A 23,647-nucleotide genomic window follows, 5' to 3' on the forward strand; every position below is an offset into this window, starting at 1 on the left:
ATATTCTGTTTCCCATCCTGTTCCCAGGCACTGTGGTATATATGTTCTATAGCAGGAAATTAAAATAAGTCCAATCCTGTTTCATATTCAGGTAGCATGAAGCCTGTGAAGGAAGGGGCTGTAAAGATGTATAGATGGTTTCCAGGGCTAGATAACCGCTGAACATAAATTCCATGTGGAAATTCCCAGTTTTAGCATTCTACACTTCAGGGCAAGCCTGGGCTGGCCGATTAGTAAATGGTAGAATCCCACCAGGTCTGGGGAGGAAGAGCAGGCAAAGAGAGATAGCATTAGGAGCTCATGCGCCACCTGGTGCAGGGATGTGCAGAAGCAAGGGCCTATGTATCAGTGGCACCAAATGAAGACTTATCACCAAGTCTGTCTCCTAGTCTTGTCATTTTCTGTGTGACTTTTGTGTCTGTCCTTTCAATCTTGCTTGAGCCTCAATTGTGTTGGGGAGGCAGTGTTTCTGTGTGAAGGTGGAACTATGAGTCCTGGGCCAGGACATACCTGAGTTCAAACCTCATCTCTGGCATCTTGACCATGTGGTCTTGTGTAAGGTCTTGAGCCTCTCTGAGCCTCAATAATTGCAACTTGAAAGTAGGAAAAACACAGCTGCTTTGAAGTGTTACAGTAGGATTGTGTTTAATCATTTATTTAAAGGGCTTACCACAGTTTCTAAAACATATTTTAGTCCTCAAGAAATGGTGACTGTAAAAAAAAAAAAAAAAAAAAGAAATGGTAGCTGTAATTAATTTCCATGAGAGTTTCCAGTGGAGTTAAGCTATGAACTCAGGGAAAAGACCTATATCAAAGGAGCCTAAAATAGGATCTCAAGGTCAGGATGAGTGGCTGCTGAATGTTTTGCTGAATACCACTATCAAGGACAGACTTTTATATGGCCAGATCCTGAGGTCATTAACAAGCCATCTTTTAAAGTTTAATGTTATGATGAGTAGGCAAAAGAATATTGGCCATATCTTCTTAATATTCTCTAGGTTACAGAAAAATGTAAACCCTGAGAAAGTGGAAAGAGGGCCTGGAACAGGAGGATGGAAACCAACTGTGACCCTAACAAGCAGCCGTTCATTCCAAATGTTTTTGCTGCTCTGGCCTCAGTTTCCCCAACTGTAAAATGAGAGGTTTGAGTAAGATAGTTTCTAAAGTACCTTGCAGTTTTAGAATTTTATAATCTTGAGGGTTTTTTTCCTCCTGCCAGGAAATATGACTACATTGTATATTTGAGATCAGTTTAGTTTTACTGAGTTGAGCTTCATTCTCTACATGCATGTGCATACTATAAATATACACATAAGGGTATATACACACGGGCATTGAAAGAGGAAATTGTCCCTACAGCTCAGTGCTTTCAATTGAGCCATCAAGCCATTCAGGTATTTATTATGGGGAGAAAAATATAGGCACTGTTTTCCTCTTTCTGAAGGATCCTGCCAGGAACTCTGTGTGGATATAAAACTCATGTTGGGAGAAAGTAATGAGACTTAAAAGTGTGAGTGGTGGCTGCATGGAAAATGTGATAAGTGTCTCCTCTCTTGCTCTGTATTTCCATACACCAGCAGGGCTGTTCTCTCAGAGAATTACATGGGTTCAAATAGTAGACATCCCTTTCTGCTCCTAAACCCTCTGTATGTGAATTGGCTTGGTTCTTGCTTGCATCTTTCAACTATTATCTGTTTCCTTGGCCTATAGATTTCTCTCTGTCATTCCTGCAACAGCTGCCATTTGGCCCTCACAGTACAGGAAGTGTCTCAGTGCTGGGGATAAAGCAGAAGAGAACACAGACTCATGTTCTCCCTCAATAGTCTACAAGGCCCCTGTAAGGGTAAAGGTGGCTATTCAGATCTGTGTTTTAATATAATAAAAATTGATTTTTAGTGTGTGTAATATCAGTTCAACATGAGCATTGAGGAGGCAAAATTCAAGGACCCAGGCTCCATTAGGAAAGCACAGTTAGGCTTCCCCATGCTCCTTCCCTCATGCTGCTGGGTCCTTTACTTTCCTTTGGTAGTGGGCAGAGCTGCTTCAGCTCTGAGATGTCACTCATCACTTGGTGTGTGCTAATGTAAGTTCACACCTCTGTCCAGACCCTAGGGTGCTGGGACCACTTGCATGATGGATGGGAACACAAATCTCTAATGCACATATGTTAGACAGGCACCTCCCACAGGGAGCTTATGGGGTAGGGAAAGGGGAAGCCCTTCTGCAAGTGCAGTGTTGATGAGATTCCATGGGCCACACCCTTAGGTGCTACAGTGGGATGGGGAGAAGAGGGAGATTCAAGAGACAGATAGATGATAGACTCCCTAATAATAAACACCAGAAGGAGGTCCCTAGTCTCCTCCTCCAACTTGCACCATTAGAGCCACCTTTCAACAGTCCTTCTGTCAACACTTACCTGTCCTCTGCCAACAGACTTAGATGGCGTGGCCATGTCATCCCCTATATCGGTCAGGGATCTAAGTTGCAGATCACACAATCCACTCTGGACAATGTAAGCAGAAAAGAGAGAGAAAAATGCACAAAATCACAGGGAAGACTGAAGAAGCAGATTCTAGGCAAAGCTTTGGGGAAAACTTCCCAACACTCAGTACAGATCTGACCTGCCATGGGCACGGTGCCTTCTGCCATCATCAGAATGTTGTCACCTCTGCTGTCCCCTTGGCAGCCACACTGTCATTCTGTGTACCAGCAAAACAAATTGCCCAAGCCCTTACTCTATCCACCTCATAACTCTGCTCTGAATGAAAGCCTGGTGCAGGAGGCATCTGATCACTAAAATCCAATCATGTTTGCCTCCTAAGGGCAATGGAAGCTATGAAGTGTACTTGGGGGGAAATGGTCATGGGAAAAGAGATTTTGCACTTAAGGAAAAAGTCAGAATCAAAGAGAATGTTCAAAAAGATTTTGGGCTGCCACAAATGACAAGTGTCTGTGCCACAAATGACAATGTCTGTGACACTTCCCTGCTCACCGCATTGAGCATCTGGTGACCTGTGTCTTACATCATCACAGCCGTGTGGCTGGGGCATTTCCTTCTCACTCACAGGTGACAACAATGACTCATACAGCCTAGGCAGGTGTCCCAAGGTCACATGGCAAGTGTTGGCCCAGCCTGAGGTGAACAGTGCTTTGTCTTTCACAAAAGCCTGCCTTTAGCCCACTGAATCCATGGAGTTAATTATCAGTTATTTTTTCAAGGAAAACTCTCCTTGATCTGACCTCATGCTATTCCTCTGTGCTTATTTTGCCCCATGCTACTGGGTGGTGAGGGCACAGTGACAGCAACCTGTGAAAGGGATAGTCTTGGCACACCAGGGGCAGAACTGGGCCAAGCTATACATGATGACAGGCTGTATCATTTAAGAGCTGGTCTTGTTAACATACTCCATACACTGCTGCTCTGGGCAATAATGGAAGAAATACAGTCGTTAAATTTTAATTATGAAGAAAAGAGGTTCATTATTAGTTGTCATTCCTCTTTGTTTCCTAATTATGCTCATTGCATGATAAAATGAAGGAGTACATTTCCCTTGCATTGTTCTGGCCCAGGCTGATGGAGAAGAATGGCATATCCAGATTCTCACTCCCTCCCCCTTGTCTGTGCTGCCCAGCTTTACTCTCAGCACACTTGCCAGGAGGCCAGGGGAGGTTTGAAATCCAGAGTAGCTGGGCTTGAGTCCTGCCCTATTACTCTCCAGAGGTCAGGTCATTTGTGACACTTGTCTCACTCCACACACTTTTATTTCTTTATTGCTTTTAAGCCGGGGGGGGGGGGGGTGGTTATGTTGTCCAGGAAGTCTCAAATTCCTGGACTTCTGTCTCAGCCTCCCAAGTAGCCAGGACTACAGACTGGTGCCATAGTGCTCAGTTTACCCTCCCTTTGTAAAACATAAATTGAAACCTTCCTGAGATGCTATGAGAATGACATTGCATAAAGTAGCATTCGTAAAGTTCTAGGCAATGTGAGAAGTACTTCAGTATGTGCCAGCTACCTTTATTGTAATGTTTATGACTTATTATCAATGGAAGGCTCAAACACAAGGCTAAGCAGTCTCAGTGGATTATATAAGTAGTGAGAGATCCCTGCACTTTCTCTCCACAAGGAGGCTGGGAGGGGAAGGAGAGGTGGTTTTATCTGTTAGTTTGTGCCTTAAGAAGGACTGAGGGCCATAAGAGGAAGATAAGGCCCATGCACTTTGAACATCATCTACTTAGTTAGGTTTCCCGGGAAAGAGGTGAGTTTTGACTGTTATCTCTTATTCTGAAAATAAGTTTTGCCTAAGCTCATTGGTATCACAGGGGCACCATAGCCTTTGGCAGGAAATGACAGATTGAATTTAGGGTAGTTCTTTTTTTTTTTTTGGCAGTATGTAGAAAGTGATTTTATTATAGGGATGGCAGTGTTGGTTCAGCATTGGAAGATCCACCCCCAAAAGTAATCATTTGAACAGAGAAAAGGAGAAAGCCATATGATCCTGTCACTAGTTGGAGAAAGAGTATTGGACTAAATTCTACAGCTGTTCATGGTAAAAGCTATCAGGAGACTAGAAATAGAACAAAACCTTCTCAACAGATCAGAGACATGTACTCCATACTTCCAACAAAACTCCTTGTATGAATGGAGATGATACAATGCTTTCTCCCTAAAGTGGGGAACAAGGGCATATATGCCTACTCTTCATCTGTCCACTAGACTTTGAAACATAGGTCGAAACCAAAATAGTCTGGCAATAAAATGACACAACCAGAATAGGATTGGCACGGCAGAAGCAAAATCTTTATATGTAGATGAAATGATCATCTACAGAGAAAATACTAAGAAATCTCTAGGAGCCCCTAGAACTTCTACTTGAATTTAGCAGGATTAGAAAACACAAGGTATATACAAAAATTCAGGTCTATGTATACTTGTTATAAATGACAAACTGGATATTGAAATTTTAAAGTTATGTAGGAGTACAAAGGACACAGAAAAGCCAAAAACAAAAACAAAAACAGTGTTGGAAGACATTTAGCACCCAATTTTAAGACTTCTTCTAAAGCTACAGTAATCAAGGCAGTGTTGGTGTAAGGAAAGACATATAGATCATTGGAATAAAACAGAGACTCTAGAAATAGAACCACACATATATGGTCCACTGAGTTTTGAAAGATTATTTAACATTAGCATTTTATAGAATATAAACTCAATTCAAGAGCCGAGGAAGAGATAGTGTCTTCAGCAAACGGCACTAGAACACCTGGTATCCGGATATAAAAAATTAATCTCAACCCTTTTTTTCCATGCATGAAAATAACTTGAAGGGATCTATGAACCTAAATAAGAAAGCCTAAAAGTATAAAACTTTTAGAAGAAATTATAAGGCAAAATATTTATGAATTCAGGGTAGGCAAGAACTACCTAGGATACAAAAAACATGATGTATAAAAGAAAAAAAATTGATAAATGAGATTCCATCAAAATTTAGAACTTTAAATGACACCATTAAAGTGAAAAGTAGTCCGTAAACAGACCATATTTACAATGCATATAACCTATGACCAGAATATATAAAGAATTCTTAGAGCTCATTAATAGGCAACCCAATTAAAATGTAGACATAAGAAGATGATAAATAGCCAGTATAGTACAAGGAATGGTGTGCAATTGTAGAATCAGAAAAATACTAATCAGTACAATAATAAGATTGAATTATACACTCATTAGGGAGATGAAGTCAAAAGTTTTAAAAGCCTTGTCATGACTTTTTCTTTTTGTTGGATTCTCCCCCTTTGGATTTAATTTCTTGTTGCACCTGATGGATTCTTTCTGCTGGGGTTCCTGGGGTTGTGATCCTCATTGTCTTTTCCTAGGGTATTGTCTAAAATTTTTTGGAATGCCGGTATGGTATTCATGAAGTTCCTGAGGTGCTCTTTATCATGAAAGTATCTTATTTCTCCATCAATTTTGAAAGATAGTTTTGCAGGGTACATCAATCTGGGTTGGAGGCTGATTTCCTTTAGGGCTTGGAATACATCACTCCAAGCTCTTCTTGCTTTGAGGGTTTGCATTGAGAAGTCTGCTGTGATTCTGATGGACTTTCCTTTGTATGTGATTTGATTCTTTTCTTTCACTGCTTGCAGAATTTTATTCTTCTGTTGGATTTCTGGAATCCTAACTATTATATGCCTATGTGTAGATTTTTTTTGATCAAGGCTATTTGGAGTCCTATATGCCTCACCTATCTGTATGTCAAGTTCTTTTCCACTCCTTGGAAAGTTTTCTGCCATCACTTCTGTGAAGAGTTTTTTTATGTCATCTGTACTCTCTCCTCTTTCTTCATTGACTTCAATTAGTCTTATGTTATTCTTCTTTGCATTGTCTAGCAGCTGGTGGATTGATTTCTCATGTTCCCTTATAATTTTAAAGCAATTTTTCTTTTCCTCCTCACTAATTGCAATCTTATCTTCTACATGTGAAATTCTATCCTCACATTGGTTCATTCTGCTGTGCAGACTTTTGATGGAGTTTTTAATCTCTTGGAAATCTGTTTGTATCTGTTTTATGCATTCCATTTGTTCCATATGTTGGGATTCCATCATGTTCCTCAGATCCTCTATTTTTTTAAATCTGTGTCCTCTCTAGGTTTATTAATCATGTCTTGCACCATGAGCAAAATCTTTGCTGTTATCTGAGTAATTATTTCTGATTTCATTTTTCCCAGATCCTCTTTTGTTGCCAGTTCAGAGAGTCCAGGTGGAAGAGTATCAGAGTGTTCCATCTCATTTCCCTTTTGGGTTGCTGTAGGTGATCTGGAAGTCTGTGTTTGAGGCTTGTTTATGTGTCTTCTCATTTCCATGGGGTGGGGAGGCACTTGTGGCACCCACCCGGCTCACCTTCTCTGCCCTAGGAGCTTGGGATGACAGCAGGGGAGCTTCCTTCTGGGTGCTGGGACCGGCTCATCTTCACTGCCCTAGGAGCCTGGGATGGAGGCGGGGAGCTTCCTCGAATTTAGGGTAGTTCTTTGGGTGAGAGCAAATCTAACATATTTGGGAGGCATCACACACCTTGGTGTTATGTGCAAGCATCTGCAACCAGACTGGCCAAATATTTTTGAACTTTCTCCTTGCCTCAAAGTTAATACTTCCATTTATGTTTAATTGTTTGAGGTTTTTGAAGTGAAATTCACCTAGTGTAGGGAATTCGGAATTTTGCATTGAGCTGATGCCCTTTTCAGTGTGTGTGAAGTTAATTTGCTATGGCAACAGAAAGAAAATAAAAGCTCGAGAATGATTTTTCATTTGCTACTGAGCCAAATATATTTATTTGAGTTAAAATGTGGAACTCCCAGAACTGATAGAAATTCACAAGGCTGAGGACACCTCATGTGTGGTTTGCTGCAGAGAAACTACCACTGAAAGAAAACTATCATGTAGACTAATTCTCTTTCCAAGAGGATTGAATGAGATAGGGGGTAAATGGGTGGTTTAAAAAGCAGCAATCTTATTTTTGTCCCTTACAAACTAAGCAGCACCCTCATGGTAAAAATGTTCCCTTCACATTTAGAGATTCAACCACTGAGGGAATGGGGTAAAGAAGAAAGGGAAGGAGAGGACTCCAGACAGCTCCAGTCATGTATTGCCTAACAGATAGCTTCTGAAAAATATGCCCTTAGGCAATTTTGTCTTTCAAACACCATAAAGCACACTCACAAGAACTGAGAGGGCTACAGTGTCACTGTGTGATATAATCTTATGGGACCAAGATCATGTATACAGTTCATAATTGACAGGAAGGGTGTTATGTGGTGCATGACTATATCTGGATGAAACTAAGGTTTTTTTCCAAAAGCCCCATTGACTTGAATCTTTTGATAATATCAAAAGGTACTTGTAGGGGCAGGAGCTTGTAGCAGTCAGTGCCACAGTTGGAGATCATGGGTCCAGGACTGTGGTTCTCCCTGAGTTATTAAAAACAGTGATTGCGGGTTCATTATAGGGTATTCACTGTCTGGCATGGAGGGGTCAAATGGTGATGGTGGGGGCTGGGAGAGTGATTCCTGCAGACTGGAGGCCTCAGGAAGTGGCTGCCCAGAGGGGATATTGCTGCAACTCAGGCCTGGCTCTTCGTTCCATAGCATCAGAGTTACACTCTGGTCCACATTCCTAGGAGGTACTCAGGTCCAAGAATTGGACTCACCTTAACGAAAGCTCTAGAGACAGATGTGGGTACCAGGGCCTTCTTGGGGAGGGAGGAACTGGCCATAGAACTGGAGACCTACCTTCACCATTGGCTTTTATATTTTGTCCTGGGATGCCTCTGTCTTCCGCAAACATGGCTGGGCTGAGAGGCAGAGCTTTTGGGATCATTATACCTACCACGTCTAGAGCTGCTTTCCTTTATCTGCTTTACACTTTAGAATTCTGCAGAAGATTGTGTTAGGATGTCCAGAAATCATTCTATTTGGTTGCAAAAGTGTTCTCCATTTTGAAATAAAGCTCTCCTTTTGGCTGATAAAGGCAATGTATGTATGATGTGAAATACTGGAAAAATACTGAAGAATAGGAAGAAGAAAAAAAATCCAGTAACTAAAACAATATCATTGTTAAAGTATTTTTATGTATTTCCTTCTGACCTTTTAAAGATAAAAGGTATATGTAATAAACTCAAGAACAGCCAAGTACAAGAGATGCCACCGTTCTGGCACAGCACTGTCTTCACCAACCTGGAAACTTCCCTGTGGCTATGTTTAAATAATTCAGATAGTACTACATCTGTATTAACCAATATTTTGCATGATTATTTTATACTTAAGATGATTTTTAAAGTATCTGCAAAATGGGTGTATAAATAATTAACTATTGTTCTTACCATTCTTATTCTTAATATCATAAACTCCATACACAAAGCTCTTCCACCTTTGGATTGTTTTCTGAGGGTCAAGTCTCAGCTGTAGCTGGGTATTTTATAGGTTTCTGGAACTTAGTATAAAATTATGTTACACAGTGTTGTACTTACTTGCTTTTCCACAAGCAATTTATGACACAGACTGTTGTATCACCCCTTCACTTGCACCGGGTATTTTTATTTTAAAAATATCATCTTGTTTCTTTTTTGAATATCTTTTTATATTTATTGGGTTGTACTTTTAGGGTGTTGTTTCAATAAAACAAATCTGAGGCTTTGCTTTTCTTCTTAGAAAGCTCCTCCACCCTCCTCCCCATCTTCCCCAGTGTCTACTTCTGGGACAAAGTCCAGTAGTGCGTCACAAGGGTGAACACATACATTCCACCAGAGAAGCCTTTTCCAGCCACGGGTTGTCATGTGATCTTCTTGGTGTGACCTTGGACAAGTCCTTGATGTCCCTTAGCTTTAAATTTCTCAGCTACAAAAATGAAGATAAGGACAGTAACCTCCTAGAGTCATAATGAAAATTTAGTGAGCCACCCTCTGGAAGGAACTTAGCAGAGTGTCTCTTGTAGAACAGAGCTCTAGAATCAACTTTGTTGTTTGGTGAGACAATACGCACAGCCCTTAATGAGAATAACAGCCAGTGTTTACAGAAGACCTACTCGCCAGACCCTGTGCTAAGGCACGAAGTCATACTGTAGTAAATGGCAGAGCTGGACACTGAAGCAAGCTACATTTCATGTAATTCCTGCCACATGGAGCTACATGGCCATCCCAGAGCACTTCATGCACTTCATCTCCTGTGTCTTTGCATTTGCTCTTCCTCTCCATTAATGCATCTCTCTGTCCTTCACTTTGAAAGCCTTTTTTACCCTTTAATATCTGACTTAAATGTTGCCTACACTGAGGTCAAAATCAGGCTCTCCTTATTTTGTGTTCCATCCACACTTGTACTTTTATCTTCAAAAGCACTTATCCTATTGTGTGTGTGAATGTATATCCCTGTGTTCAATGTGTTTGTGTGTGTGCCTCATGCATGCCTGTATGTGTGTGTCTTAGTATTTTGCCCATAATTTATATTTACAATATATATCTCCTTTATAATTTATATCAAGATACTTCCCCCCAAAGCTTTATGAGCTCATAGGCAGGGCTTTTGAAAGGTGATTGAATCATGAGGATGCTATAGGCAAATGTGATGTTAGGAAGTGGGGCCTGGTCAGAAGAGGCAGGTCCCTGGGGGTGTGCCCTGGAAGGGTTATCTCCCTCCCTGTTCCCTGCTTCTTTCTCTGCTTCCTGTCTGCCATAACCCAAGAAGATTTTCTTCTCCTAGGCCTTCCTGCTGAACATGGACTGAAACTTCTAAAACATGAGCCAAAATAAGATTCCCCTTTATGTTGCAGGTGTTTGGTATTGTGTCTCAGTGAAAATAAAGTAACTAAGACAATCTCTCTTTCTAGACTCTAGAATCCTAGTCATTTCAATTTTGTTTTTTATTATCTCTAATCCTAGTTTGAAACTTTAGAACTAGGAGGTACCAATTACTATTTACTGCCCAAATGGAGATACTGTGTTATTTTAGGCATCTTGAGAGTTGGACAGAAAGACCCAGAAGCAGTAGAGCTTTATACAACCTCTCCAGCATGGGTTTGCACAGGAGGAGTCCAACAGCACACTAACCTCTCCAAATGGCCACTGAGCACGGCTTGCAGTTCATGGAGAAATGCCCATGGTCACTGGCTACACCCCCAGAGGACCTGGGGCCCCACCACAGGCCTTCTGTTGGTGTAGTACAGCCAGCCAGCTTGCTTCTTCTTGGATGGCCCTGTAGCTCGGTCCCACATGGTGTATGCAAAGGCACTGAGGTGACCCAGAGCTGGTCACAAACTCTTTGAGTGGAAGGAAGAGGACAGGATCTGGCTCTGGTGTTTGGACCAGACATCGGATATGAGACATAGCTGTGTAGTTATTTACAGAGAAGCTCAGTACTAACAGTGCAGTATTTTTAATAGTTAAAAATACAGTGTTTACTTCCTATTGCTGCTGTAACAAGTTACCACAAACATGGTGGCTTATAACATAACACACTTGCTCTACTTCAGTGCTGAAGGCCAGAAGTCTGAAGTGGGTTTCCTAGGCCAAAATCCAGGGCCCAGCAGGACCATTCCAGTCTGTCTCAGGGACTCTCTCAGCTGCTTAAGGCTGTACCTGTTCCTGGGCTCAGGGCCTCTTCTCTGGCTTCCACCATGCCATTCTTTTTGTTCTTCTATACCGAATATTCTTCTATGTCCCCCTTGTGATTATATTTAGGGGCAATTTGGATAGTCTAAAATCATCTCCTCAGGTTCAGATCTTTGCCATAAGTATATCTGTAAAGTCCTTGTCATCACAGAAGTTTCAGGATTATGACCTGGTACCCTTGGAGGATGTATTAGTCAGATTTCCTGGGAAATCAGTATTCAACATCTACTCCTTAAAAGAGGAAAGGTTCAATTTGGTTTATGTTTCCAGTGAATTCAGTCCATGGTTGGCTGGCTCCAAGAAAGAAACATTAAGGCTCAAGGGTGTAGTGGACCAAAGATGTTCAGTTCATGGTGGCAGGGAAGCAAACAGGGAAATAATGCCACAGAAGGAAAGTCCAGGTATCATATATAGCATCCATAGTCTGACCTTTGTGAGCCACTAGACACACCCAGAAGTGTGCCTTACTAATCCTCTTGAGCTCCCAAGCCAATCAAGTTGAAACAATTAAGTTTAATTATCATCATTCAGCCCAAGGCAAATCCACACTACAGTGTTTGCAATGGTGTCGATATGGTGTAGCTTATTGAGATTTGGAGCTGGGGAAAGTGTGGTTTTATTCATGGGATATAGAGATCCCAGAGAAGACAAAGGCAAGACCAAGAAATATTAGGTAACACCTAAGGCATTGGTAGACATTTGTCCAAATCCCTTCCTATGTGAGGGGATGAAGGAACACCTAAAACCACCTTATTTTTCCTGGAAATGGTAGCATTAAGTTTTTTCTCATTATTTGAATATTTAAAATATTCCTAGGCCAGTTTTTTTCTTGCACTCATGTCTTTATGTGTATCTATGATTATTTGATTATTCACTTCATATAAATTCTTGGAAGTAAAATTCCTAGGACCATTTTTAATACATATTGTCAATAATTTGACCTCTAGGTAAGTTCCACTGATTTATACTTCTATACCAAAACTCAGTTGAAATTTGATTCCCCATGTAATGGTGTTGAAAACTAGTTGGGTCTTTAACAGAAGATTAGGTCATTAAGTGGAAATTAATGCCATTTTCAGGGCTGTGTTAATTCTCAGGATAATGAGTTCCCACTCTCTAGGGATCACCTCTAGAGAGGGTTGTTATAAAGTAGGTATATAAAGAGGTAGTCCCTCATGTTTTGCCTCTCACTTTGGCATACTCCCACCTGTCCTTCCACTTTTCACCTTTAGTTGAAACAGCGCAAGGTCTTCACCAGATGTGGCCACCTGATCTAAAACTTCTTAGCCTCCAGCACTATAAAGCAAAATACATCTCCTTGCTTTAGAAATGATCTCATCCCAGGTATTTTGTCACAAAGCAGAAAAATGGACTAAATAGCCTATCTCTGTTCTCCCACCCTGAGAATGAGGTGCAGGGCTGCGCTCCTTCCTTCCTCTTTTCCCCCCGGATGGCACATGTTTGGAGAACCCGTCCTGTACCAAGCACTGGAGGCCCAGGGAGGGGCACAGTCTTGTCTACCATCCTGAGGGTGGGGTGATAGATGAATAGTAACTACAGGGTAAGTACAGTATGGCAAATGTCACAAAGGGGAACAAGGAGGATCAGGGGAGGTGCCACAGCTCTGCTGTTGACTCATGAGCATGTGGGTCACAGAACTGAGTCACAGGAATTTGTCCTTATGGGCTAGGAGCTTCTCAGTGACAGCTTTCAAAGCCTGGGACACAGCAGAGACCAGTAAATGAGAACAGGTGCCTTTGGCACCTCTGGGAGGAGAGAGTTGGGGAAGATTATCTCCAATGAAATATATAGATGTTTGATTTCTAAAGTTGACAAATGATATCTGAACAATTAAATGTTGTGGGGGGCAAGGAATGACTGACTGATTTGGGGAGTATCCCAACCTGCACCAGGAGTCAGGACACCTTAGCTGACTTGCTGGGTTGTCTTAGAAAAAACACACGAGACAGACAGGGTTCAGTCCTCAGCCTGTGGCACTCTGGGAAGGTCACAAAGAGGGCAGCCACCCACTCTCTCCCTCTGACCTTGGTTCTTCTTTCCTGCATTGCGCCTTTATGCTACCCAGGGCCCCTAGGCTGCTCCTACTTCCCTGATCTCTCTCCCTAAATTAGTCTAGCACTAGGCAGTTGAGGGAAATGGTAGAACACAAGATTCCAATTCCTGACTTCGAAGTAAGGGTGCTTGAGTCTCAAATCTTGATCCTTTCTCCTACTTCATTCTTTGAGTCCCCAGGCCCCTTCATACCTGTTATCAGCTCAGTGAAAGAAAGTAGACACATCAGAAGTTCTTTCCATGAGTGTTGAGAGAACTAATGATCTTGCTTCTACTTTTGTCTGTGAAGAGGTTGTTCTTTAGGAAGAACCTTCCAGAGATGATTTCCTTTTGACTTTGGAGGGCCAGCACTGGCCAAGACAACCTCAGTTTACCCAGTGGGAGTATATAGAACTTCCAGTTCAATGAAGTGATCAGTGCAGGAACGGTGATTGTCCCATGCATTCTCATTGGCCCTTGGGTAGTTTTATTATTGTTGCTATTATTATAATAATTATTATTTCCATGCTTTGCCTTGTACACCCCTCAGCAGGACAAAGGCTTCACTGCCTCCTACCTCATTGTCTCTGGGAATCTTCATACATCTACAGGCACCAGGCTCTGGGGGCATTCACAGGGTTTCAGTGCCTGTGTGGTGCCCTTAGGATGGAATCTGGCACTGATTCTGGGACCCTCATGGAAGTATTGATCCTCTCCTGCTAGAACACTGCTATCTCCTGGGGCTTCCAAGCTAGAAATCCTTCTCTGGTCTCTTCATCCCTGGTGCTGCAGAGTTCCATGGACCTTGCTGAGGATGCCCCTGTGTACCCCCATTGACCACTGGGGGTCCTACACAGCCCTCCTGGCTACTAGGAAAGGGACTTCTTCACCTTTTGCTCCAGCTCTTCTCCAACAGGTAAGGCAATCATTAGGGGGTTGGCAACAAGAGCTCACATTTTGTGTCTAGTGGAGGAAGTGGTAAGAAATGTTCCAGGGTGAACATTTTTTATTTTCAGTTTTTCATTCAGAAATTTTGATGTGACACCTGTCTCCATTCATCCATTCATCCACTCATGTATTCAGCGCAGACAAATCACCCCTCCTGAGTGGCAGGCTGAGTGTATCCAGGCAGCAAGGACCTGGCCGGCAGGTGGGGTGTGCCCCACCACAGGTCTCCTTTTGCAGGGTCAGGGTTCCCATTTTAAGAGAGTATCATAGGAAAAGAGTCTTCTCAGGCCCAGAGAGCCGAGGATTTCACACACACTGAAATCCCAACAAGGGCTGTTTGGTGCTTTTAAAGGGCTGCTGACAGCTGTCATTAGCTGAGCACTAGGAAGGCAGTGATAATCACCCCTGAGTGATAGTAAACACCATGTCCCTGAGGAGGATTTAGAGCATCCAGAAACTTGTTAGCTTTTGTCTGGGATGAGGAGAGGAAAGAGAAGTTCCCTCAGAGAGCATTTGCCAGAGTAAAAACATAAAATCAATCGTATGGTTCTAATTTAATTTTAATTCACATTTTTATACGTGGAGTTCATTAGAAGGGCTGACATTCCGCTGTGGAAATCTATAAGGAGTGAATTGTCCTCACATTAGAAGATTTTTAAAAGAAGTTCTTTACCACTGGCTTGCAATTTTTTAAAACAAACAATAGCATAACCACTGTGCAATAGGAAGCAAGGTATTACTGGACTCAGCGAAAATCAAGTAATCTTTTTTAGGTTCTGTTCTCTCCCAACTGCTCTCTCCAGAAATGTCAGAAAATGACAAATTGCAGAACGAATGTAAGAGCAGTGCCTTCGAAAATACAATAGTTATACAAGCCATCTATTGTTAATGAAGAATATAATGCAATTTGCCTGTCTGTAATACAATTATGCAAATCAAAGGAGGAACTATCCAGAAATCTCTTTACATTCCGATTAAAATGAGATAATTTATCAAACAGAATATTACTGATTATGTTTATGTGTTGCACATTAATCCTGTTACAATAATGTATCCTTCTCCTAATGTAATGGATTTGTGCAACCTAACAGAAAATGACTTTTATACTATCCACAATTATAAAAATATTCAAAGCATATCCATCCTGGTGCAATAGCACATGTCTGCAAATGTGCAATAAACCTATTAAAACAAGCAGAGCTTGTGAACGTAACCTTCATCCCAATAAAGATGACAGTGCATTCAATTTTATTGTATTCATCTGAACAACTCCATAGGTGATGAATACTAGAAATAAATTAGCTTAACCTTCTTTATCTTTTTTTCTTTTAAGAAAAAAAGTGGACTTTAATTAATAGCATTAAAGAGCCCTTTCCCTATCTAGATCCTTGGGTTGGTCTAGCATTGATCTGATTTTATATATGAGGAGATTTCACAATCTTTTAAAGAGTTCCTCCTGCTTCTATCTCTCATTAGATGTCGGGATTTGTATATTTCCATTGGGTCAATTCATTTACAAAATGTATCACTTCCTGTGCTGTTTGTTCAGTATGTTGGGGAATATGTGTACTGTGGATAGAAATATTCCCTGGGCTGCATTCATCCATAAATGGCACATGAATCTCCATTCTTATATCGACATCATAGTCAAAAACTAATGAGGAACATTGTCAGGAAAAACAAGAACCCAAATAATTGACTAAGGTCTCACTTGTGCTTCTATTGGCAAGGATAATCATTTTTGCTTTTGAAACAATCTCTTTTACCTTAATGAGTCATTAGCATCTGACAGTGACTGATAATGTACTCAAATTTCACACCTCTTGGCCTTGTTTGCATTGTCAACATTTTCCCCTGTGCATACCTTCACACTAGGCCTGCAGGTTGACTTAAACAAATGTTTATCTTTAGTGGTAAAAGTGTAAACCCCAGTGAAATTGCAAATTCTCAAACTGTTTTTGCATGACTTTAAATATTCTCCTCACAGTGCTTGAGGCTAGGGAATGGTAAAGGGGGTCTCTTGCCTCTTCGATTAGATAGACCTGTCAAGTCAAGAAAAGAAAAAAAAACCCTGTGAAAAGAGTTTTTTATTTTCTTGCTTTTAAATCAGCTGAATATATTTGAGCACACACACTCAAAGTCCAATAGACAGAACTGTCAGGCTCACCTCAAGAAGCCAGCATTTGTTATAACTGTAAAAGAGTATTTTTTTCTGTATAGATTTACACTGGGGTTTTGTCCTGATAAACTGATCATAAATGGAAAATATCCGTAAGTTGAAAAATGTATTTAATACACTGAAGATATCGTAGTGTATTATGAACATAATACACTACAGATTATGGCTAGCTACGTAACACTACATATCACTAGTTTGGGGAAAAATCAAATAAAAAATTCAAAGTACAGTTCTTACTAATAATGCATATAATGCATATAATGCATATGCTCTAGCACCATCATAAGGTTGAAAAATCATAAGCAGAACCATCATAAATTTGGGACTGTATTATCACCTAGAGTATTTCAATGGTTTCCATAGTGATTTAGAAGTGAAAACTTGATATTTCCACAGGATAAGATTTAACAAAACAATAAAAAAGCTTTGTTGGAACTTGGCTGGCATAGTTAATAGAGTTCCTCTTTCGATGGCTTACCAGTTGGTTTGGAGTGCTTCTAAATTTTCTTTCTTTCAGCTACAGACTGGACTGTCCCAAGTAGAGATATTTGTTGAAGAAAGAACTGGTATCATCCCTGGGCTATCTGGGAAAATTTTGTACCCCTGCTCAGGAAGAAGCCAAGGAACATCTTCCATTCAATAAGATCACCTAGGCCAGGCAAAGAGGTCTGGTGCCTCTCACTGATCAAACTTGAGGATATTTAAACATGTCATAGCAATGGTAATGAGAAGTCTGAGGAGGCAACTCATGTGGAAGGCATCAGTCTTCCTTAGGCCTGCTGAGATGGAAGTACACCATTTTTGCAGTTGTGAATGTGGCTAATCATGTATTTAAAGCTTGGGATTGGAAGACAATGGCAAGGAGGGAGGGAGATTTTGATGGATGGTTTGGGTTCCTTAGAGTTGTGCTTACCTGTCAACATGCTGTGAATTTAGGACTGGGATTCCCAGACCCCTCTGCTATGAAAATGGTCTAGAGAAAATGAGATGAACCATGTCATTCAGAGCCAAGAGATTGGGCTGAGAGCAAACACATGACCAGTGGGAGACCGAATAATGTCACTATGAGCAAACTCAGATAGTTGCCAACTTTGTTTTTTATTTAACAGATACTTGATGATTTCCAACACTGTCAGAGAATCTACTGGGCCCTTGGTATGAACTGTGCGCAAGTAGACATAAATCTCTATTCTCATGAAGCTACAATTGTAGAGGAACAAAACAGACAATAAAAGAACAGTACTAGCATCTGAGTAGGTAATATTACGTGCTTGGGGAAAAAAGGTAGAGCAAAATGAGGGAGATCATTGAGGAGTGTAGGGGAATGTGGTTTTAAAAAGAGTTGATTTTTGTTGTCAATTTTTTTAAAACATATTTTCATTAAATAAAGTATTCTGTCTAGTTAAAGTCACTTGTCACAAGAATATGAAAATAGTAGACATTTCTGTAACCAAATGAGGTGTTTGATACAGAGGTTTTTAGGGCCCTTTTCTTAACTGGTAACTTCTCAAGATTTACATTCATACTCAAGACATAAGAAGAGAATCCTGATTCATTATTTTACTATTTCTTCTGTTCTGAACAATAATTTCTTCACTGCAACAGGAGTAAAACATTCATAACTGTTTTTATTTTTATTATTTATTTATTTATTTATTTTGGTACCGGGGATCGAACTCAGGTCCTTGTGCTTATGAGGCAGGCAGCGGAACCACTGAGCTAAATCTCAGGCCCTCATAATTGTTTTTAAGCTCAATTACATTTAGATGAGCCAGTGTAGCTAGATTTCTTTAAAGGGAATGTTGGTTTAGATAGTGTTAGAGATTGTGCTTGTCCCCACAGTTACATAAATGGCTCAGTTTCTTGGTAGAATTTTCCATTTCTGCCAATGATATCTACCTTGCCAGATGCCCTAAAAAAATCAGACCAATTAATCAAATACTTATGTCATGGATGGCCTCTAAAATGGTATTTAGGGTGTAGTTCAAGTGCTGCAAACCCATTTAGCAAGGAGGTAATCTTTCCCCAGCTTCTGGCAGCATAGGTAGCTGTAAGGCCACACTACCATGGGGAACATCTTGCATCCAGCAATGAGTCAGCAGTTGGGGTTCTGAAGGCCTAGCCTTCTTGCTTGAGGGAGAGACAACTCTGAAGGGAAACCTAGGCTCCTGAGCTCCTTGCGGGATCTGAGGCCTCTGTGGGATCGCACTGAAGTTCAACTCCTCCCTCTGCCCAACACTGCTTCTTTCACTTGCAAATAAATTTTGCACATGTACATTCACTTCTTGGAGTCTGTTTCCTGAAGAGCTTGACTGAGGAAACTATTTCAGCCTATTTGCAGAGATCAGATACAGGAATCAACATTGTGCCCAATTGTGCCCCTGTCCTTGCTCTCAATGCCTTTCTCTTTCTGCTAATATCTGACTCTTTGACTCTGTCTCCTGTGTCTAGTTTCACTCTCTCCATTCGGACCTTATGATAGCTTCAGCTTTCTGCATTTTAACCTTTGCTCTACCAATTTTAGCCTCTAAAAACTCTGTGTGTGTGTGTGTGTGTGTGTGTGTGCGCGCGCACGCGCGCACCCATGTGTACATGTATAAAACTCCATCCATTTTGGACATAGTTTGCAGGACCTAATGCTGGGGGCTGCCTCTCCCTCTCCATCCTGAGCATCTGACTTCAGAATGACTTCCTCTTACAGGCCATGCTATACTCACTTCATCCATTTAAGCCTTAGGAGGAAAATATGATGAGAATAGGACACAATAACCATGAAATTGTGGGCTACACACAGCAGTAACGGGGTCATTTCCTTCCCCGCACTGGTTGGGTTTGTATGTACATGCATGCCCTCCAAGCACAGAGTCCTCTTAAGGAAAGTCCAACACTTGTGGTTTTCAATGATAATATTTTCATGATGTTGAACTTGGATTTGAACTCGTGGCTTAGGGATCATAACTGACTTAAAAACATACTTTGATGTCTCCTTAAATAATCTTCCTGTTGGTATAATATTACCACAGGATTTTGTAAGTATGGCCTCTCTTGTTGTGTTATTTATTCCAAATGAAACACCACCCCACTATAAGTGACTTTTGGTGCCCCTTAATATCTTAGGAATTTTTTTCAGTTGCCTGTCTGTCTAAAATTATCCATGGCTCCTGCATGGGTGGGTGGGTAAAGTTAATGCTTCCAAAGAGTTATAAATCCAGTGTCCCCACTGAGTTCATTGTTTTAGATCAAAAAGTGTATGAATTACTGCCCCAAGGTATTTCTTTATTCTTTGTTATGAAATAGGTAACAAGATCTCACTGAATGAAAATCCTCCTTCGAAGATATTTTGGCATCCAACCCTGCTTTCAACTCCTGCAAGCTTATTTTGGAAAATGGTCATTTATAATACCAACATTTGTAGATCACGTTTTAAAGAAGGTTTCAGTATTTGGAGCAACTATATGCCAAACCTGTCTACTTCTAATCTAACACTCCCCTAGGTTGAAACCAGAGTGAAAGTTAGAGACAGGCAGCCAAGCACTGAAAAACTCCTGGGGGATATTTATAATCCCAAAATTCAACCAAAATTGTTTCTACTCAAGATTAATACTTGGAAACAGATTTTGAAGCCCAAATTTAGACCCTGTCTTCAGTTTCTTGATTTATCATGGAACCATTTGCTTGAAATAAATGTATTTGGAGCTGATTGAACATTAAAATGATTGCCTTTACATTGAAAAGACAAATAACACAAAATGTTTAAAGGGATGCCCTCTTTGTCCCAGAGCTCCCATAGCCAGGGATCAAGGGTTGGCTGATGTCCATAGCAGAAGAGATTGTTACCCAGTGGGTGGATCCCACCTCTGTTTACATATTTGATTCCTCTACAGCTTAAGTAAGAGTCTCTGCTTGGTGAATGTAGTTGCAATTCAAATTTATGGGAGTAATGTGATACAGTGGAAAGCATTTGGCCTTGAAGTTAGAAAATTGTGGTTCAAAGTACTGTTTTATCAGTTCCAAGCTGTGCAATCTTGAACAAATCATTTAACCACTTGGAATCTCAGTTTCTCCATATGTAACATGAAGCCAACGAGCTCTGCCTTGCTTTCTTCTTAAGAGCTGATTAGATGCTCAAATGAAGAAATATGGAAATGCTTCATCACTATTTTAAATGCTTATATAGTACTTCTGTGCTCTATTTTATTTTACTTACTATTCAAATTTCAATAACTCTTGCAATTTCAAATCCCATATCAGACCTTTTTTAACTAGTAATTTGCTGTGAAGATAGAAACATAAATACAAACAAAAGGGACTTCTCAAAGATAATTCTTTATGATGGACATTAATTAATTAGGACATCATCTTTGTCCCAATTATCTAGGGACATGTTTTTTAGAGCCTGTTAAAGGCTTTCCTGAACATTTATCAAAACTAATTTAAACAGTTTGAGACATTAATTTATTTCTGTGTTCATGAATTTCACAGAAATGTTTGAAGACATGTAAAGTTTTAGGCATTGTTCTGTGTACATTTGATGATTTGAATGTCAGGTAAATAATGAATAATTTTTAAGTATAATACTCACACTTTAAATTTAGACTCACTTAAATTACCCAAGTATTAACAACTAAGGTATTGTTTTTAAATATTATGTTGGCCAAAACTAAAATGAAACTGCATAGGATACATTTACACTAGAGATATTTGTTACTCACCTGAATTACACATCTAACTCAGCATCCTGTACTTTTATTTAATAAATCTGGCAGCCCCCTATATAGCCTGGGAATAGGGTGGCCCTCCCTGCAGGTGACACTCATCTTAGGAGGTGATGCAGACAATAGATGTGTGAACAAGGTAAAAACAGATGCATGTCAACAACATTGCATCTCAGTAAGTCCATCATAAGCTAAAAATAGCCTAAGTCAAAATTCATTTAGTGCACTGAAACCTACTGAATCAAATAGCTGAGCCTGGCTTACCTTAAGTGTACTCAGAACACTTATATTAACCTACAGTTGGGCAAAATCATCTAATTCAAAGCCTATTTTACAATAAAGACTTGAATGTTTTCTGTAACTTACTAGATATTGTGCAGAAAGTGAACATAGAATGATTGTATAGAAATGCTTTTAAACCATCAGAAAGTAAGTTGGACAGCATGTATTATGAAGACACAGATGGGTAAGAAGATTACTTGTAAAGTGAGCAGTCCTATGTTGAAAATGGTAGAAGGGAAGGCCTCTTTGGTGAGATAATTTGAAAGCAGTTGTGAGAGGCATGAAGACACAGGAAAAGCCACCCAAGCAAGAGGGCAAAGCAAGTACAGAAAGCCTGGGTGGGATTAAACTTGGCAAGTATGAGGAGCAGCAAGAAGGCCCTGGCCCCAGAGCCTGGTGTGTAAGGGTGGGTGGCAGAAGAGGAGATCAAAGATCCAGGCTGAAGCTGGATCTTAAAGCTAGCAACTTGCAGGCCAGTGGTTTGGTTCTACTTTGTATGTAATGGGGAGCCTTTGCAGAATGACTCGATCTGATCAGAAACAGATCTTCAGAAACTACATGGGCAAAAGACTATATAAAGACAGAAGCAGGATGAGTTTGGAGCTTACTGCAGGAGACTCAGTGAAGGGCCATGGAGATTTAGACTGGAGTGATAACAACGGAGGTTGGAAGAAATGCTTGGAGCTGGAAGACTTGCTATTGGCTTTGTTAGAGAATAGGAGAAAATGGTGATGTGAACATCAGTGTGAATGGTGGTGACATTTATTGGGATACAGAAAAGTGGAGGAGAAGCTCATGTGAGATAAAATGGAACATTTGGCCTGGACATGTTATGTGTAAGTGTCCCGTTAGACAGATATTCTAGAGATAGCAGTAGAATGTGGAGGTAAGAGTAAGAAGAGATGAGAAAAGGTAATTAGCAAGAGTTGGGTCATCCAGGACCTCATTGATCATTGCAAAGAATTTCAGTATTGTTTTAATATTTATAGAAATCAGCACATGCCTATAATCCCAGCACTCTGGGAGGCTGTGATAGGAGATCTCAAGTTTAAGACAAGCTTTGGCAATTTAGTGACTTAGAAGACCCTGTTTCTAAATTAAAGAAATAAAAGGGCTGAGGATGCAGCTCAATCACCATTACTGAAGAAAAAAAAAAGACTCAAAGACTTTAAACAAGGTCCCAACATGTACAGATGGCCCACACTTGGAGGAGTAAAGTGTTAGGAGACAATTCAAACAATCCTGATGAGAGATGATGGTGACTTCAACCTTCCTAGTGGTGGTAGGGGTGGAGAGAAGTAAGTAGACTCAAGATATAATTTTGAAAAAGAATTGAAATGAGAGTTGATGGATTATATGTGAAGGGAAAAAAATAAGAATAAGGATGACTCAAATTTCTAGCTCTAATACTGGATTAGTGCTAATGTCATTAACTGAGATGAAAAACCTGGGGTTGGTACAGTTTCTCTGGAGGGATGAAGAGAAGGAAGAGTTTTGTTTTAAATATGTCAGATAAGAGAAGCCCACAAGACATTCAAGTAGATATGTCAAGTACATAGTTACACGTTATGTAACTCTGTGTTACATAAACAACTCTGTAGTTCAGAGCACAGATCTAGCTGGGCTCAAGTATCCACTTGTGAGTCAGAAATACAAAGAGAGAATGAAAGGCATGGGATTATATATGCCTATCTACGAAGACAATGTGGAAAGACAAAAGAAAATGGCCAGGACTGAGCTCAATGCCGTGCAGGGGTGTATATTATACCCAGAAAAATTGCAGATAGACTACTCAGTTCAGGAGTCAAATTTTATTAGCCCACTAATGCCAGGAAGTCCAGGTAAATGACAGAAGTGACTTGGCTGAAAGATAACAGGGAATGGTGAGGACTGTGGATCTCAGAGATATGGATGACTCAAACAGGTAGCTGCTAACCCATTTCTTTATCTAATTAGATTTCACAGTAGAATTTCAAGAGGAGCCAGAAATTGAAAATATTTATGGGAATGCTTTCAAGTATTGGCAACTAAGCCAATGTTTTCAAATAGAGTTTTGACTAAATAAAATACGTCAGTGGGATGGATATAACCCATAGGCTCCCAGTCTGAAGTTTCTGATATAGACTGTTGGAAGGTGTCATGTTTAGCATTAGCTGTTTGGATTATTAGTGGGGGAAGGGATGGGCTGGAAATTACATAACATGGAGAGATTTGTCATTGTCCTGAGAGACAGATTTGAATCATAGTCACAGCTTTTCAGAGTTAGTAACTCTAACTCATACAGCAATAAGACTTTGCCGTTCTCTACAAAGGAAAGCA

This window comes from Heterocephalus glaber, unplaced genomic scaffold (genome assembly GCF_053883595.1).
Source record: "Heterocephalus glaber isolate CG9 unplaced genomic scaffold, H.glaber_assembly_v1.0 deba00000347, whole genome shotgun sequence".
Classification (NCBI taxonomy): domain Eukaryota; kingdom Metazoa; phylum Chordata; class Mammalia; order Rodentia; family Bathyergidae; genus Heterocephalus; species Heterocephalus glaber.